This window comes from Chinchilla lanigera, unplaced genomic scaffold (genome assembly GCF_000276665.1).
Source record: "Chinchilla lanigera isolate Chin_1 unplaced genomic scaffold, ChiLan1.0 scaffold00013, whole genome shotgun sequence".
In the NCBI taxonomy this organism is placed as follows: domain Eukaryota; kingdom Metazoa; phylum Chordata; class Mammalia; order Rodentia; family Chinchillidae; genus Chinchilla; species Chinchilla lanigera.
In genome coordinates this window covers 23,270,072-23,286,746 of record NW_004955414.1, presented here as the reverse complement: position 1 = coordinate 23,286,746, position 16,675 = coordinate 23,270,072, and the positions used below count along the sequence as shown (strand labels likewise).

Below are 16,675 nucleotides of genomic sequence, written 5' to 3'. Positions count from 1 at the left end.
GCACAGGGAAAGGCCAAGGTTAGAAGGTATTAGCAGCCGTGCCTTCACTGGAGGGCAGAAAGCTGCGTGGGAGCCAGATGAAGACACCAAAGAACCCACTACTTCCAGAAGGCGAGGCTGCCACTATAGAGCCCAGCTCCAAGCTTTACTAGGCTAAGCCTTTCCACAAGGCCAGTCAAGTTTCTCCTACAGGCTAGGCTGGGTATACCTTCCTCTTCTTGTCCCCAGCTTGGCAAGGCCAGCAGTGAGTGCCTCTTTGTCTTTCATTGCGACACTGGGCCTGTTTACTAAGCATTTTGGAAACACCCTCTTATGGGCTGAACTGTGTCCCCCAGAACTGGTATGTTGAACTCCTGACCTCAGAATGTGACCATATTTGGAAGAAGGGTCTTTAAAGAAGTAATTAAATTGGGGTAGGCCTTAATCCAATATAATTGTGTTACTACAAGAGGTTAGGACAGATAAGTACAGAGGAAAAACCAAAAGAAGACACAGGGAGAAGACAGCCATCTGCAACCCAAAGAGAAAGGCCACAGAAGAAGCCAACCCTGCTAAGACCTTGATCTTGGGCTTCGGGGCTCTGGAATTAGCAGAAAGTAAGTTTCTGCTATGTGAGCTCCCTTTGTTTTAGCAGCCAATGAGACTCATATAGACACTCATCTGATCTTGGACAGACAGCTTGGAAAAGCTAGAGGAAGAAGACAGCCTCCTCTCTGGAGTTGTTGGTTTTTGTTCTGATTCATTGGTGTTTCTTCCCTCTCAGTTCAATGGAGACATGTGCATCACATTCTCAGCCATTAAATGACATCCAGGTAAGGGCAGTTCTTCATATTTCTCTATCTAGTTCTTTGTAAGTCATTTCTCAGTGGAATCACACCTGGGGACCAGGACCAGGTAGTCAGGCCAGACTTCAGGATACTGAAAGGAGGAAATCCTAACACCCCTACAAAATGATCAGCTGTTAAGCCTCATTCAAGAAACCAGCCCTCTGTTGTCAACCCAATTCAACAACTCTAGTATATGATGTAGGTTGGAGGAAGAGGGAGGGCCAGTCTCTTCACCTTAGCTGGCCAATCACAAGACACTTGTGGTTCAGATCACTTCCCTCCCATCTGTGGCCAGAGGATGACTTGGGAACTTTCCCAAGGAAAGTGATACTGTAATCCCCCTTTTGCACATACACTATTGCAGAGTAAGAACAAGCCCACAGGAGACTTACACTGTACTAGGTAGCCCCTCCCTGGGGCCCAAGCAGTATATTGTTCCAGAAAGTTTATCAGATGGATCCCAGAGGAGTGGGAACCTCTAAAAATTTTCTGGGTACTTCTTTCCATTCTTCTTCACTTCTTTCATAAAGCAGAGGTTTCATTCCCCCATAGAAGAAACCCAAGCAGTCCTTCAGCCTCTAAGGAAGAAGTGAAAGGTATAGAGATCTATATGACTCAAAAGAGCCACCAGAGAGGTGGTAGTTCAGACACCAGTTCCCACATACTAGCTCAACCCAGCCCAGCACCCTTTAGAACTTCTTTATTTCCAGTGAGTGGGGATGTCCAACCCTAAAGAGTAAGAGCTGCAGGTGCAGCAGAAAAAGTCCAGCTTTGCCTTAGTCCCTTCCGACTGCTATAACACAACTGGTATATAGTTTATAAACAACCCAAGTTTATTTCTTACACTTCCCAAGGTTGGGAACTCCAAAATCCACACTCTATAAGATTCAGTGTTTCATGTTCTTGATTCATAGATGGTAGCCTCTGGCTGTGCCCTCACAGAGTGGGAAGGACTAGCTAGCTCTCTCAGACCTCTTTTACAAAGGGACTAATCCCATTCACAAGGGCCCCAGTCTCATGACCTAATCACCTTATAATTCCATCCATCACCTCGGGGCTTAGGATTTAAACATATAAAGTTTAGGAGCTCATAAACATTCAGATCCTAGCAAGGTCAAAGAGATTTGAGTTTAAATCCTGGCTCTATCACTTACAAAATAGATTAGATTCTTTTACCTTGGGTAATATATATTAGCTCTCAGATTATTATGTAATGGGGATTATACCTGCTTCATACAGAGCTGATCAGTGCATTAAAAGAAAGGACAGACTGGGTCAGGAATATAGCTCAGTGGCATAAGTGCCTGCCTGGCAAGCACAAGTTCCTGAGTTCAGTTCTCGGTACCAAAAAAAAAAAGAGAGAGAGAGAGAGAGAGAGACAGAAAGCACAGACTAAACTGTCCATCCACTTAGTGCCTGACCTGGTAAATATGCAACATCCCCCATCTCTCCATTCAAGAAAACAGCATTCACTAACTACACAGTCCCAGAAGATAGAATTGACCAAGACTCCTCCCCATGCCCTAAATGTTGGTATTGGAGTGGGCGGGGATACACACTGTTGACTCCCTTTGTGAAATGGTCAAATTTCTTGGAGCCAGCCCCAGCATAGGCAGACCACGGGGGTACAAGAACTCAACCAGAGTGTGCATGCTCTGGGATTTTCAGGTCTCTTTAGCAGTACCTGGCAAAAAGATAGCAAGGTCAGGGCCATTGCCTTCTAGAGCTGAAAGTTTCTAATAGATCATATGCCCACTCTTCTAGCCCCTTTGTATCTTCCTTTGGTGGACTGACAATTGGTGGTCAACTTGTAACAACACTCAGTTGAACTAAACCAGCCTGGTGCTGGGTGTGGGAGGCCCACCTGAGGATTGTTGCCAGCAGTATAAGAGGCAGAGCTGGAGAAGAAGTTTAGAGGCTGTTAGGTAGGCTGTTAGAAACTGTTGGGAGGTTGTTGGAAGTTGGTGGTTTTCTTGGGCCATTCTGCTGGAGGACCTTGTCATGCTGGCTTTCCTGATCAACTTGGCTATTCTCATGGGAGGAGGAGCTCGGGACTTCGCTGTCACTGAGAATGGCTTCGGTTCACTTTGGGGGAGCTCTGGTCCTCACTTTGAGCATCACTTCCTGGCTCCGGAGGGGAAGATGGTGCACTGCTCAGTCTCCTGGAGAAGCTTGTTTCGTTAGCCCTCCTGATGGGAACTCAGCTTTCCTCATGATCAGAGGAGCTCAGGACCTCACTGTTGCTGAGGATGGCTGTGGTACTTTGCAGGGAGCTCTAGTTCTTACTTAAGTATCACTTCCTGGCTCCAGTGAAGATCCCTCAGCCTGCTAGCACAGATCCTTCATCCCATTGACAGTCTTTCTAGCTTCCACCACTGACGTTTGGGCCTTCTCAGAGCAGACCCATAAAACAGGCCTGCATGAGACATTGTTCTGGGATCTTGGCCTGTAGTTGGACTCAGGGGGGCATTGTTAAGGGCTCTAGATCTTCAGCTGAACTCACGCAGGACATTACTGTGGGATCCAGGCCCTCAGCTGGATTCTTCGGTCTTTAGTGTGTGGACAGATTTCCTGCACTCTCTGTTTGTATATGATTCTTTGGGTGACTATTATAAATAATCTTATAAAATATGTGTCCTGTATTATATTGTACCCCTTGCAAAACCCCAAACTATAATACTTCCTTGGCCACTTCTCTCAGAGTCTTACAAGGTGGCCCTGCCTAAGGACAAGGAATAAACCAACCCTAAGATGCTCAACCCATTGAGTGACAGGTACTTGATAGAGACATCAGAGCTGGGTATATGGATTTGGGAAGCCCTAGACACAGAGGCTAAAGCTGAAGCTGGGCTCTGTGGAGTAAAAGAAGAAGAGGACCAAGTCCCAACCATATTTATGGCTGGTTTTGGCCTTAGAGCAGCAGGTCTGTGGCCTACGCATTGGCCCTGAACATGCCCAATTAACTCCAGAGATAGCCTTGTGAGAAGGCAACTGAGTTGTACCACTGTAAAAGAGTGGCCACAAAATTGTTTATCATAGACACCACACTCTAACAGGAACAACTATAGCTGATAGGCAGTCACAGCAGGAGTTACTAAGGGAACGTTTCCATGTATGGTATTTCACAGTGATGTTCTCAGAAGATTATAGGATCCTTCTCATGAACATCACTCTTTATCCAACTGTCACTTGATTTAAAATTTCTTTCAAAATCAGTGGTCGTGACATTTGAGAATAGTTTTGTGACACTAGAATGCCTCTTAATGGTCTTTGCAGTACACCTTATTAGTAGGTAGGATCTGCAGCTAGAGTTCTCTCCCCAGTGAAATGTCCTCTTAATGTGAAAACTTAAGTCATTGCAGCCCAGATACCACCCTGTCTCCTCTCTGAAAAGCCAATGCATCTTCCCAATGGTTGGTACAACCTCCTTCGCTGGTCTTCTCCAATGTTCGAAGCTGAGGGAAAACTTCCTTTTTGAAAGCCTAAAGGACCAGGTCCACCCTGAGGATAGAAGCAAGGTGTAGTTTCCAGGCCAAACCTGGGTTCTGAGCTCCAATAGGAGGGCCAAGCTGGACAAAGATGAGGTGCTAGGCAGACCTGCTCAGCAATAAGGACTAGCTGGCTCTGCAGGACATGGGCTGATGTGAGCACACGTTCCCCACCAACACCCACCTGCACAACGCCTGAACATGCCATGCATGGAAACAATGCCGTCCTTTCACACAGGAACGCCAGCACCCACTCCACGCCCCTGCAAGGCCATCAGTCCCTCCTCTCCCACCTGGGCAACTCCCAGGTTTCTCTGACTTTCATCCTTCACCTAACCTTTCCACCCTACTCTGGAGCATCACTCTTGCTAAACATCCTTCAAGGCTGACACCCTGGAGTCCTAAGCAGGTGAGGTTAGTTGTAAACGACTTGTTATTAACGATAAAATAGTTCAGGCTAAAAACCACTTTTTTATAAATTAGAGAACAGTATTATCCAGCCCCACTTAAACATACTTTTTTCAGTGGGGGTAAAAATAAGGAATTTAGCTAAGAATTACAAACTGCCTACAGCAGTCAGGTATTAAAAGTTTCTATACCATGAAAAATTGTGCATCACCTGTTTTAGAGATTTATCTCCTACCTATGTGTATGTATACAAGCATGAATTCCCACGACCGGGAGGTGCTTCACATTCACCAAGGCTTTCTGGAAGGTTAATGTGGTCTGACATGTTGACTGACCATCTTCCTGCCTCATCGTGATTAAGGAAAAAAGTCTTCCCTGTAATGAACTCTGAAGAACCTGGCCTCTAACCATGGTGGCAAGGTAGGTGGAAAGAACACGAGTTTGGGGTGAGGTGGACCGAACATAAATGTAACTGCACCAGCTACAGGACCTTGAGAAAGTCATGAATCTTACTGCAGTCTGTTAAACTCCTGAGTTAAAGCCCTGAAAGGCTGCTGTTGAGATTTAAGTGAGAACAGACTCTGTGCCCAATGCCTGGGGTCAGGGCTGGTACTTAACAAATGCTAATGGCCAATCTCTGGTGCCCTATCTAACCTCATTACTCCGTAGCTCTAGCCAAACCTAAACACTGGCTTTTTTTTCCCACACATGCCCCTTAATTTCCACTCCCCATGCTTTCTTTGTGTATGGTTGCTCCCTCTGCCAATTCCCTTCACATCCACAGAGAAGGGCATCGCCAGCCTCTCTGTCTTTCCTCCAAGACCCTCCTCAAAGGCTGCCTGCTCAGCAAGCCCAACCTCTTCTTTCTCTGACTACTGACTCTATTTTTGTTAGTGGTTATTACAGCCTGGTTTCAGTGAGGGGAACAATCCTTAAGTAACACTTAGGCAGGAGACACGTCTTGTTCATCTCCTGTTCCCACCGGCACAGTTCTCAGAGAAGAGAACGGTTGGAAAAGGACTTTATGACTGAAATAATCAACGAGGCCATGGGCCTACTAACTCCAGGATTCTCAGGAATTATGCTCTACTTCTGCTCCTGAAATGATGGGAGTTTCCCCAGGCCTTGCAGGCCAGTTCTGATGCTGGGGCTGCCAGGCTCTCTGCCTGCCACCCAGGCCAGGATGTCCTACCCCTCAGACATCCACGTGGCCTAACCACAAAGCTCTCCTTCTTTCCACGAACTGAACCCCACCCAAAACCTCAGCATACTTGAAGAAGGCCCTGGTGCCCACAGCCCTTCCTTGCCTCCTCCCGGGGCTGGAACCCTGCACTGTGGCCCAGGCTGCAAGTTAGACTCCCCAGTGGTTTCATCAACGCCCTTCTCAACCATCCCCTTTTATGCCCACCGTTATCTACTGGATGCTGTGAGTCCAGTGCCTCAGACCACACAGCGCCCCCCTTGCTTCTCTACCTGCCATATGGTGTATGTTGAGCTGTTCCTCTAAAGCCACATATGGTCAGAGGTGGGGCTTTTCAGAGGTGGCTGGATCTGGAGTGTGTGATGCTGGGATCAAGGGTGTGTGGTTATTAAATTAGTCCACTGATTGATTTGGTACAGTTCTGCAGAGGATTAAGGATGTCCCACCCTAGGTGTGAATGTTATCTGCCCTAAGGGTAGGTAGGCTGGATAAATTGTAAGGAACAGAAAGGGGGTCATGGGTCACACGTCCCTTGCTTACTGCTTGCTGCCTTCTGGCTGCCCTCTTTGCCACGGACTGTTTCTCCTCTGCGATGCCCCTCTGCCATGCCACTCCGCCTTGGAGCCAGCCAACTATGAGCTGAAACCTCTACAAATTGTGCGCTCCATAAACCTTTCCTCCCTGAATTTGTAGACGTTGGGTATTTTGTCTTAGCAACGAGAAATGTAACTAAGGCACATACCCTCCTGAATGCTGGGAAGCCAATGCCTAAGACCACATGCTCTGGTTCTCCAGGTGCGAAGATGCTACATTCTCGCAATCTATGCAGGTTGCTCCATAAGTCTGAAAGAGCCTTCATGGCCTAGTCAGGCGGTCAGGCCAAGGAGGCAGCAGAGAATACAGATGCTACATCACTTCCTGAGGATCACAGCCTCGGAGTTTCAACCCACAGAAGCTCTCCTCAGAGCCTTTCCCCTCTCCTGACCCAAAATTAAATGGGATGTTCAGCCTGTGACTTAGGTTTGGAGAGCTTCTACGCCACTGTCCTCTCTCATTCTCCTATCCACACTCCACCCCACATTTGCTTCAAGTCATCTCTGCTCTGAAGCCACCAATTATTCCCCACCATGACAGCATAAAGTCCAGCTTCTTAGTTTGGCATTCAAACCTCCATCCATAGTCCCAATTTGCTCAACGTTTAACAGTGGGAGGACTCTAGCTAAGTCTTCTCATTGTTTTTTGATCTGTTTGTTCAATTACATAAGAGAAGCTCATGCTCTTTAACCCATGGCATCTGATGGATCAAAGAGCCCTATGTACTCTCCTCTTCCTTCACACCTGCTCTAGTACTGTGGGTGTAACTCTGGCTCTAACTCTTGTTGGGACCCAGTCCCAGTAGTCCCAATTAGTTGATTCACAAAGCCTATTCTGTCTAAACCTTGTCATCTTTTCAGTTATACATATATTCTTGCAGCACAACCTGCCTCCCATGTTATTTCACAAACTTCTGGTCAATACCACTTGAGCAGTACGTACATACCCTTTTCAGGTATACTCCAGTCATGCTCCAAGACAACTGCTCAGCTCTTGAGACAAGCTTGAGTTCTACAGAATATTTTTGGCATCATCTCATTCTAAAATCTGCCTCCTCTTTAATTCCCCTAACATTCACTACTGTGGATCAGCAACTCTGCCATCTGAGCAATGCACAACATAACTCCCATACCCACCTGAGATTGGAAGCTACCTCCCTGTATCTTCTTGGGTGTTCTCAGATCCTTCCAAAGCTTTGCAGCACCTGGGGTCCCTCTCCCACTTGCCTCCAGGTATGACCGGTTCTGACCAATACAGGGAAAAGTTTACCAAGGTCTCAACTCAGGATTTCTAGTAATGCAGTCAGGCTAAGCCAATTTGTGTGACCTTTCCTCATGGACAGGCAGGGCACACACAAATTGATTTGGGGAGCCTAAGGGCAGGACTTTGCACTTACATGCCACATCTCATTGAGCTGATGATGTAGGTAGGCTCTGAGCTCTTTCTGTGTGCTGCCCCTGTCCTGCATGCTGGTGACCAGCCATTTGAAACCAGGCAACTACCGATCCTGCCATGTACTTCTGCCTCCTGGCTTTCTGCTTATATCCCGGGCTTTCTGCTTACCTTCCCCATGGCTGACCTTTGCGGGGGTCACACCTAGAAGCCCAGAGAATACTACTCCCCTCTGAAATTTCAGCACAAGCCCTCTGGATGATGTCAACCACTCCTTTTGACAAGGCTTCCTGAGAAAAGGAAACTAATAATGACAATACCATTTGAGTGTCTAGGATGTGCCAACCCATGTAATCAACACTGATCGCATTATTCCATTCTATCACAGTATGTCTGTTACTATTTAAACAAAAGAGTCATTTAAAGCTCAGAGAGGTAAGGAGACTTGCTCAGAGGAGCAACAGCAGATGGAGGACTGTTTAATTTATAGCCCCCGTTCTAGAGCTACCAGGGTCCTAAAGGATCAGGGAGGTCAGCCCCTAATGGTAGAGAAAACCTGCTTCCCATCAGGAAGGAACAGGGGTAGGGGCCAGGAGGGGGCAGTTTCTTCCTCTCCAGAAGCAGGACTATAATCCCCACCCTGGACATTGTGCAGCACCAGTGCTAAGATGTAGTAAAAACCTAGACAAACACACAGGCTGTTGTCGCTGTTACCAGGTAGGCAATGCTGCACTGAAGAACCAGATGTCTTGGCTGGTCGCAGGAGGAGCTTATGTAATCAAACTTCTTCATGACATCCAGTCAGGATCAGTGTTAAAGCCAAGAACTGTTCCTTCACTCTGATGAAATTTTGAAGAAGAACTGCCATTCCAACCAAAATCACATTCTAACGTCTGTCCTATCCCCATGCCAGTCCACTCTCCACTATCCCCTCACCCCTTGCATGCCTGGGGCTCTCAAAGAATTTGGATTTTTAAACCTTGTTTATGAGTTTGATGCCACACATGCCTGTGTGCCTGGGACAGTCCTATCCTCCCGAGGTCCACATAGTTTAGCACTTATTCACCTCCTTTCGCTCTCAAAAGCATCCATATGGACAATAAATAAAATTAAATCAAATGCTCTGCAACTTTCAAAAATCCGTTTCCCAGGACTGGGAGTATAGCTCAGTGGTACAGCACTTCCCTAGCACACACAAAGCCCTGGGTTGGATTCCCAACATTGAAAAAAAGTTTCCTTCCCATAAAATGAGAAGAACATCCCTAACTCATGAGACAAGCCCTTTATCAAAGCTTGCAACCTGAAGCTAGGCATGGTGCACGCCTACAATCCCGGCTCTTGGGAGGCAGAAGTGGCAGGATCACATGAGCGAACGCCAGCCTGGGCAACTCAGTGAAACCAAAAAAAAGAAGAAGAAGAAGAAGAAAAAGCAAGCTGGAAGTTCCATTTCCTCCCTATCTCTGGAAAAAGTTTTCTGTGAGGCCTGCCTCCTCTGCTATTGCCTCTATGAAGCAGTGTAGCATTGAGCAAATTATTCATGCAAAATGTCCTCTTTGATTTAGGGGAAAGAAGGCCATGTATAGGAAGAAGGAACCTGCTGTCCTTGAGAGAAGTTGTCCTGACCCGTTTTCTTAGCTTGAGTTGAATTGTGGCTCTGCTCTTTCCTGTTCCATTGGTCCTTACAGCTTGGTCTCTCTCTCTGTCTCTCTCCCCCTCCTTTCTCTCCCTGTATGCATACACACACACACACACACACACACACACACACGGTTGTCAATCAAGAAGTTCCTTATGGCAGGGTTCTCTGAGTCTTTCTGGCAGGAACAAGTTAGAGCAGTTTGCTAAGAAGATGTCTTGGGACAACCAGTGCAGTCACAGGGGTGGCCCTTCAGCTCATAGTGGTCCCTGCCCAGCTGCACGTGATTGGCACATTCCAACCATGTATACAAGTGCTGAGCAATACGTCTTTACCCTGGAGGGCTGGAGCAGTAGTTCTAACTGTCCCACCAAACACCTTCCAGTAATCAACAAGCATTGGCTATCCCTAAGCATGCAGAGAAACCTGGGATTTGGATCATTCATTCCTTCCCTATACTGTTCTCAGTCCCAGAAAGAAACAAACATACCCAAAGCACAATATGCTGGTAATGCCACCGTAGCTACAGGGGAGAGGCCCTGTAGGATCTATTCCCCATAGCTGCACCTGGGCTAACTAATCTCTTTCTGAAGGTTTGCTAACGGGTTCTCCACCCATGTACCTCTGCATAAGACATTCCTAAGACTTGGGTAACCCAATGCTCAGGTTTGCAATTTATCCCTGTACCTATCACTTATACCATGAGGTAGGTGTGTGTGAGTGTGTGTGTGTGTGTGTGTGTGTGTATACAACCTCGGAACAAAGGTAGAAATTGGTAAGACTCAGCTATACAGCTCAAAAGAAAGCTTGAAAGCCAGGCATGGAGGCACATTTGTAATTCCTGGAAGGCTGAAGCAGGAGCACTGAAAATTTAAAACCAGGCTTGGCAATTTAGCGAGACTCTATCCCCAGATTTAAAAAATAAAAAGAGATGGGCATGTAGCTCAGTGCACAGATCCTGGGTTTAACCCCAGTACCACACACATATGCTGGCACGCACGCGCGTGCACACACACACACAGCCATGGAGGACTGACAAGTTTTTCCTCAAAGTTGAATTTCAGTATTCCACGAGTCGCTGGCAACTACCACACGCGGGGTGATAATCTGTTTCCCACTAATTAACCCAGCTCTGCCTTAGCAAATTGAAATAGCCACTGTGTTATGGTCTATGACAAAGGTGAGATTTTGTGCTGGAGTCTGAGAAGCCAGGGAACCTACAGCCTCGGCCACTGAGTCTCTTGACAGCAGTACAGATTCCAGATAAAGTCCTTGCTCCTAAACAGATAGGTGTGGCCCTCACTCAATCATCTGGATCCCCGGCTCCGCCCCTACACAGATCCCTAGCTGGAGGAAGCCCCAATGGCTCCCCCCACTCCCATCCCCGTAACTTCTTATGAACCGGCTGACTGTGCCCCTACCATCTGTCTGGAGGGGAAAGGGTGTTTAGACAATGGAAAACATCTTTCCACGGAATTGGTAAATTCACTGGTGGCTCCAATCACATAAAAATTCAATTAATACACATGCACCCATATTGAACATAACAAGTATACAAGTTCATAAAAGCACTCCCTACCTCATCAGCCCCACATATAGGCCTTCACAAGCCTTCACAGCCCCCATTGGCATTGGCTGCTAGCAGACACTCCCTGAGTCTTTGACCTGTATCGTACCAAATTTAGCTGTCCTACAGACAGAATTCACCGCAATCTAGTCTCATTTCCATTTCTCATGGCCTAATGGAATCTCCACCTGGACTGTCTGGTAGCTTCCTCTGGCCAAACTCACTGTGCTCCACATGGCAGAGGTCTGCCCAAAAGGCCAGGAGGCCTGAGTTCTGCCACCAAAAGCTGGGAGACCTTGGGCAGGTTGTTTTGGCTTCATCATCCTCTTAGGTAAAAACATAAAGGGGGTCGGGGCAGGAAGCACCTAAAGAGCAAGAAAGAAACTATCCAAACATGACTTCTGATTCCAAAAAGAATCAGTGCCCCTCTTTCCCCTTTCCCCTTCCAAGGAGCTCCTCCACCCTCTCATACGACTCACAATTGCCTTATTCTTCTCCAGCAAACTAGCACAAAATGTCAATGCCCAATTTGACTCTTTTCTGTCTCCCTCAAATCCAATCAGTCACCAAATCCTGCTGGATTTCTTGGCAAGCTCACTTCCTTCTGTTCCCTCCTCTCCATTGCTATTGCCATTGCCATAATTTAAGCTCCAGCCTGCCTCTATGGGTAATACAAATAGCGTGTACTCACAAGAACTCCCTTTCTGTCCCTCCACCCTGGCCTTTGCAGCCCAGAATTTCCCTGCAAACATGACTTTTATCACGCCTTTTCCATGTTCAGAAAACTTGAATGTCATCAAAAGAAAATTTAAATTCTTTAGCTCCAGCTTTCAGAGGCTCCCACACCTCTCCCCAGGCGGAGACTCCACCCTCTCCTCTCCCTGCATCCCCACCACCACCTCAAGACCCTCACCAAGTGCACCCACTCCGCTTTGGGCCTGTTCTTCCTCCCAATCTTTGAGCTTCTGCTCCTAGTCATTCCCTCACCACCCATACAAAATAAACAATCCTTTTCCCTTTTTACTGAGCTAAACATCCCAAAGCCAGCCATCGCAGAGCCACATCTGCCATAAATTCTTCCTGATTATCTGCAAAGTGTGGGACCAGACACAAGAGCTGATGCAGCCCTACAGCAGCTCAGAGCCTAGGGAGAAACATGCAAATAAAGTCACTGAGTAGAACAACTGAGATCTGCACTTGTGATCCATATATATGAAAAGAGAGCTGGGGATATAGCTCAGTGGCACAAGCACCTGCCTGGTAAGTGCAAGTGCAAGGTCCTGAGTTCAATTTCCGGTACCAGGAAAAAAAAAAAAAGAGAGATCATATATATGAACAGAATAAAAAAGACTTGAGGTTGATCAGGTTCCAAGAGGTTGATCTACATCCTGAAGGATTAGTAAGAGCTTGTCCATCTTATGGAGCAGACCTAACATGTATTTCTGGGAAGTGGAAGTCATATGTACAAAGGCAGAGCAGATCACAAAAATAGAAATTGTTGATGTCCTCAGTTTGAGCAACGGTAGAGTTGGAGATGGAAAGCAGAATTAGGGCCAGCTTCTACCCAGCCTGGAAGATCCTACAAATATGCTACTCTATCCCAGTGATGGTGAACCTTTCAGAGACCAAAAGTGCTACCTGTAACCCACTTACTTATCACAAAGTGTCAACTCTGCAATTAAACCTGAATACTGAGGTCTTAGTTTAGAAAACACAACTCATACCTTAACATCTTTTGTCTTAACAGAAAAACAATAACATGCATGCCACCAGTTTCACTACCATTGCTCTATCCTATCAGACAGGCAATCCTACCCCATTTGTATCTACAGATGTGTTACAGCCCAGATTACCACATGGTGTGGAACAGGGTGATGAAGAGTATTGTGCCCAAGTCATGCTCAGCTCTAAGTACACATAAATGTGTGTGTATGAATGTGATAGCGACACAGAGGAGATGAAAACAAGGATTGCCAAGAAGCATAAACTAATGAACTTAAAACCATCAGAAATGGTCAATTTGCTGAAAATAAAGCTCAGAGTAGATAGCCCCTGGGAATTTCAGAGGCCTTAAAGAGATCTGGGCCTAAAGCTCACCAAACTGTTCCAGGGCAGAATCTCCTAGGTGTGTAGAGTAAGACTGGGCCTTGAAGAAACCCACAAGTTCCAAAGGATCCAGCTTTAAGAGTGTACAAGGGTGAGGCAGTCGTATCCAGCTACTCTGGGGTCTAAGGCAAGAAAACTGTAAGGTTGAGCCCAGCTTAAGCAATTTGGCAAGACTGCTGTCTCAAAAAATAAAAAGAGCTAGAGATGTAGCTCAGTGCAAAGGACCTGGGCTCAATCCTCAGAATCACCACACACACAAAAAAAGGCATATAAGAGATTATGAGGGATACAGCTCACTTTTCACCCTTCCTAGAATCTGTGAAAACAGGGTAATGTAGGTGCCATCAAGTACTAAAACAAAAAATAATACTAGGACACATAAAGGCCAAGGGAAGCGGAACTTTTAGGAAGGAGGAAGCAGGAAAGTAGTGACTCAGGAAAAACAAAGCTGCCAAGAGGGTCAGAGTGGCTGTGCCCAAACCAATTGGTGATGACAGAGTATCACATCTCAAATGGGGGTGTACGATCTACCGAACTTAACATTTAAATACCTTGTTCGTTGTGTTTGTTTTCACTCTTCCTTAGATGTGCCACTAGGGCAAACACCAGAGGATTTTAAGCAGGACAGCATCACGAACAGAGTTACATTTCAGCAGGGAAAAAATCTAACGCTCAGTTTCAAAAACCTTCCAGACACTAACACCTAAACAGTACACCATTTCTCATATCCAAAGCCTCGTTTCCCCAAAATTGTTTCTCCTTCTTTATTATCATGTCTAATCAATCTCAAGTGGACTGACATCTCCCACTCCTTAGCCCCGTGTCCTACAGATTTTGTCTGCCCAAGGTCTCTTCTGAACCAACTTCACCCCTTTTCAGGCCCACAGTAAGGCCTCACCTACCATTTCTACCCTAACCTACACTTTTAGTTTCCTAACTGTCCTCCAGGGCCCAGGGTCTTTGTTTCCCTTGGTCACTGCCTCCCAAGCACTGTGAAGTCCACTACAGCCATTTTCTTTTTTTGGTACCTGGAGTCGAACTCTAGACCTTGCACTTGCCACGCAGAGCTATATCCCCAGCCCTACTACAGCCATTTTCATCTGCCAGTTAGAACTACCTGGGGAACTTTGTAAAAACATCCCAGATCTACTAAATCTGAATAGTTTACAAAGCTTCCCAGGCAATTTCAAAGCACACATTCTTGCCACAGATGACAAAGTGGTAGGCACCTTCCCCGCCAAATTAGAAATGCAGAAAGCCAGGTCCCATACCTGATCTCAGAATCTGCATTTGAACCCAATCCTCAGGTGACTTGGGCCCATTAACGTTTGAGAAGCTCTCCTCCAGTGCTGAACCACTCATTCCACAAGTATTTAGTGGATTTTCTGTCAGACAGGGAGCTGGAAGAGCTAAAGTCTCTTTGAGAAGCTCACAGACCCCTTAGTCTCCTGCTTGAAAACCTATATTGACTCCCATTCCCCATACTGCACCTTCAGACAAAGTTCTCATGACCAACTGGGATCCTGTACTGCCCTAGTCATCGCTCTGTTGTCCACCACCCGCCATGGGAGCCAAGCTAGATGACTGGCCACTTCCCAAGGCTAGTCCAAGCCTGCCTGTCTATGCAACTCTCACAGTCCAAGCCACCTTGCTCACACCCACCTGGAGAAACCCAGAAGAAATCCTTTGAGTTCTAGCACATACATATATTACCCCTTTTTAAGAATTATCCCAGACTCTGCCTGCCCAGAGGAAAGACGGGAATTTCCACAACTTTGTTCCTACCCCCATGTAATTTATATCATTCCACTTTGTCTTAAAGTTTTAGTGCATTTGCCTTAGCTATCCCAGTGGAGAAGAGACTACTGACACTCTCCCAGCAGCCAATAAGCTAGTAACCGGCATCACCAAATTTCAAAGTAATACGACTACTACTAGTTAAAACGCACTGTATAAGGGCTGGGATGTAGCTCAGTGGTAGAGCCCACGCCTAGCATGAGTAAAGCCCTGTAACCAGCACCACAGCAACAACAAAAGTTAAATAAAACCTCATAAGGATGCAAGTGAGTCACTAATCTCCCTTATCTCCCCATTCAAAGTACTTTAAATATGAATGTAAGTAGAACACAAATGAGATCTCTTGAGCCCAAGAGAGAATGAACTTCTAAATCAGATAATACCCAGTGTTTTCCTCCTAACAATAACCCAAGCCTGAAGGCTGAGTTATATCTATCACTAAACCAATATGATTGTTCTAATATATGAATTTATGATTATACCAGTAAAATCAGAATCTGAACATTATTGATATCTATGATCAACTACCGTTCTGTAGTTGAACACTTAACTTCACAATACATACCACAAAATGTGTAAATCCATCAGCTTTGTATTACAATCAATTAAGGAAGAATGGAGGAAAGAGCGAGAAGAAGAGAAAGAGAGGAAGTAGACCAAAATATGAAAAGGGAAACAGATCTACACCAAATATCCAGATGCTCTAAGTCAGACTTGCAAGAATGAATAGAATGTGTATTTCAGTCCTACCCAAACCTTGGAAGTTCTGGCCTTTAAATATATAATCTTATTTTCATCGAAGAAAAAACAGCTGGTCTGGAGTCAGTAAAGGAGGGGGACCCATTTTTAAACAGGATCATTCCTATCTTGCAGTCTACTAGCATTTAGCAGCCTGATCTTTTGAAAAGTACGTTTTTGCATTAACAGTATGGGACGCACGCACTGTCGAACCGAGATTTGCCTGAGCAAAGTCCTAAAGCTTCCAAGCTCGAGGTTTTCGCTGCTCCGGGAGCGCAGCTGGGCCATCCGTACCCACGCAGAACTCCGAGGTGTACGACCGCTGGCGTCACCAGCGCCACCCTGGCACCTGTAGATCGCGGACTGTCCGCGGCGCCCCGCAAGTTAACAGTGGAGTTTTGAAGCAAATCCACAAGAGTTACCCACCGTCCTTCTCATCTTCTGACCAGAGAAGAGGTGAGGTCCCCGACCTCGCGCCTGGGACCAGCTCCCGGACCCAAGAGGCACTGAGTGACCCCCCAGGACCCGCGTGGTTCTCGGAGCTGGGGTCTCGGTTTCCCAGGCAAAGTCCCGCTCGGGGAGCCCGGTCCGAACACTGGCGAGTCCGGGCGCATCGGGGAAGCGCACTGACCTGAATGCGGGGCGCTGGCTCCGGTCCGGGCGGCTCAGGTGTGCGGGCCGCTCGCGTGTCCCTCCCACCTCCGACCATGAGAGCCGAGAAGCCAGCCACAGGTCCCCGGCCACCGACCAACTGCCGAGCCCCAGCGGACCGACCCGCCGCAGCGGCTCTGGCGTCCACGTGACGGGGGCGGGCACCGCGCCGGAGGCTCGTCCCGAAGCGTCGCTGTCCCACCCCTGGGGCCGCCCCGCGCCGCGGTCGCTCCTCCTCCGCCTCGGGCGCTACCGCTGCTCTCGGGAACT

The 16,675-nt window shown here is 47.0% G+C and overlaps 1 protein-coding gene across 7 annotated transcripts in view; it reads right to left on the bottom strand.

Annotated features, from left to right (window-relative positions):
* Positions 1–16,675, bottom strand: part of Ppfibp2 (PTPRF interacting protein, binding protein 2 (liprin beta 2)) — a 149,755-nt gene that overhangs the window by 132,058 nt on the left and 1,022 nt on the right. For 2 of the 7 annotated variants that reach the window (XM_013511945.1, XM_013511946.1), the window contains exon 1: positions 16,386–16,605. The exons of 1 other annotated variant lie outside the window; for it this stretch is intronic. The gene's annotated coding sequence lies outside the window, so the exon portion shown is untranslated. Of the gene's footprint in view, positions 1–16,385; positions 16,606–16,675 lie in introns of those variants that run through there. 4 more of the 7 variants (XM_005380196.2, XM_005380198.2, XM_005380195.2 and 1 more) reach the window with 3 other exon arrangements.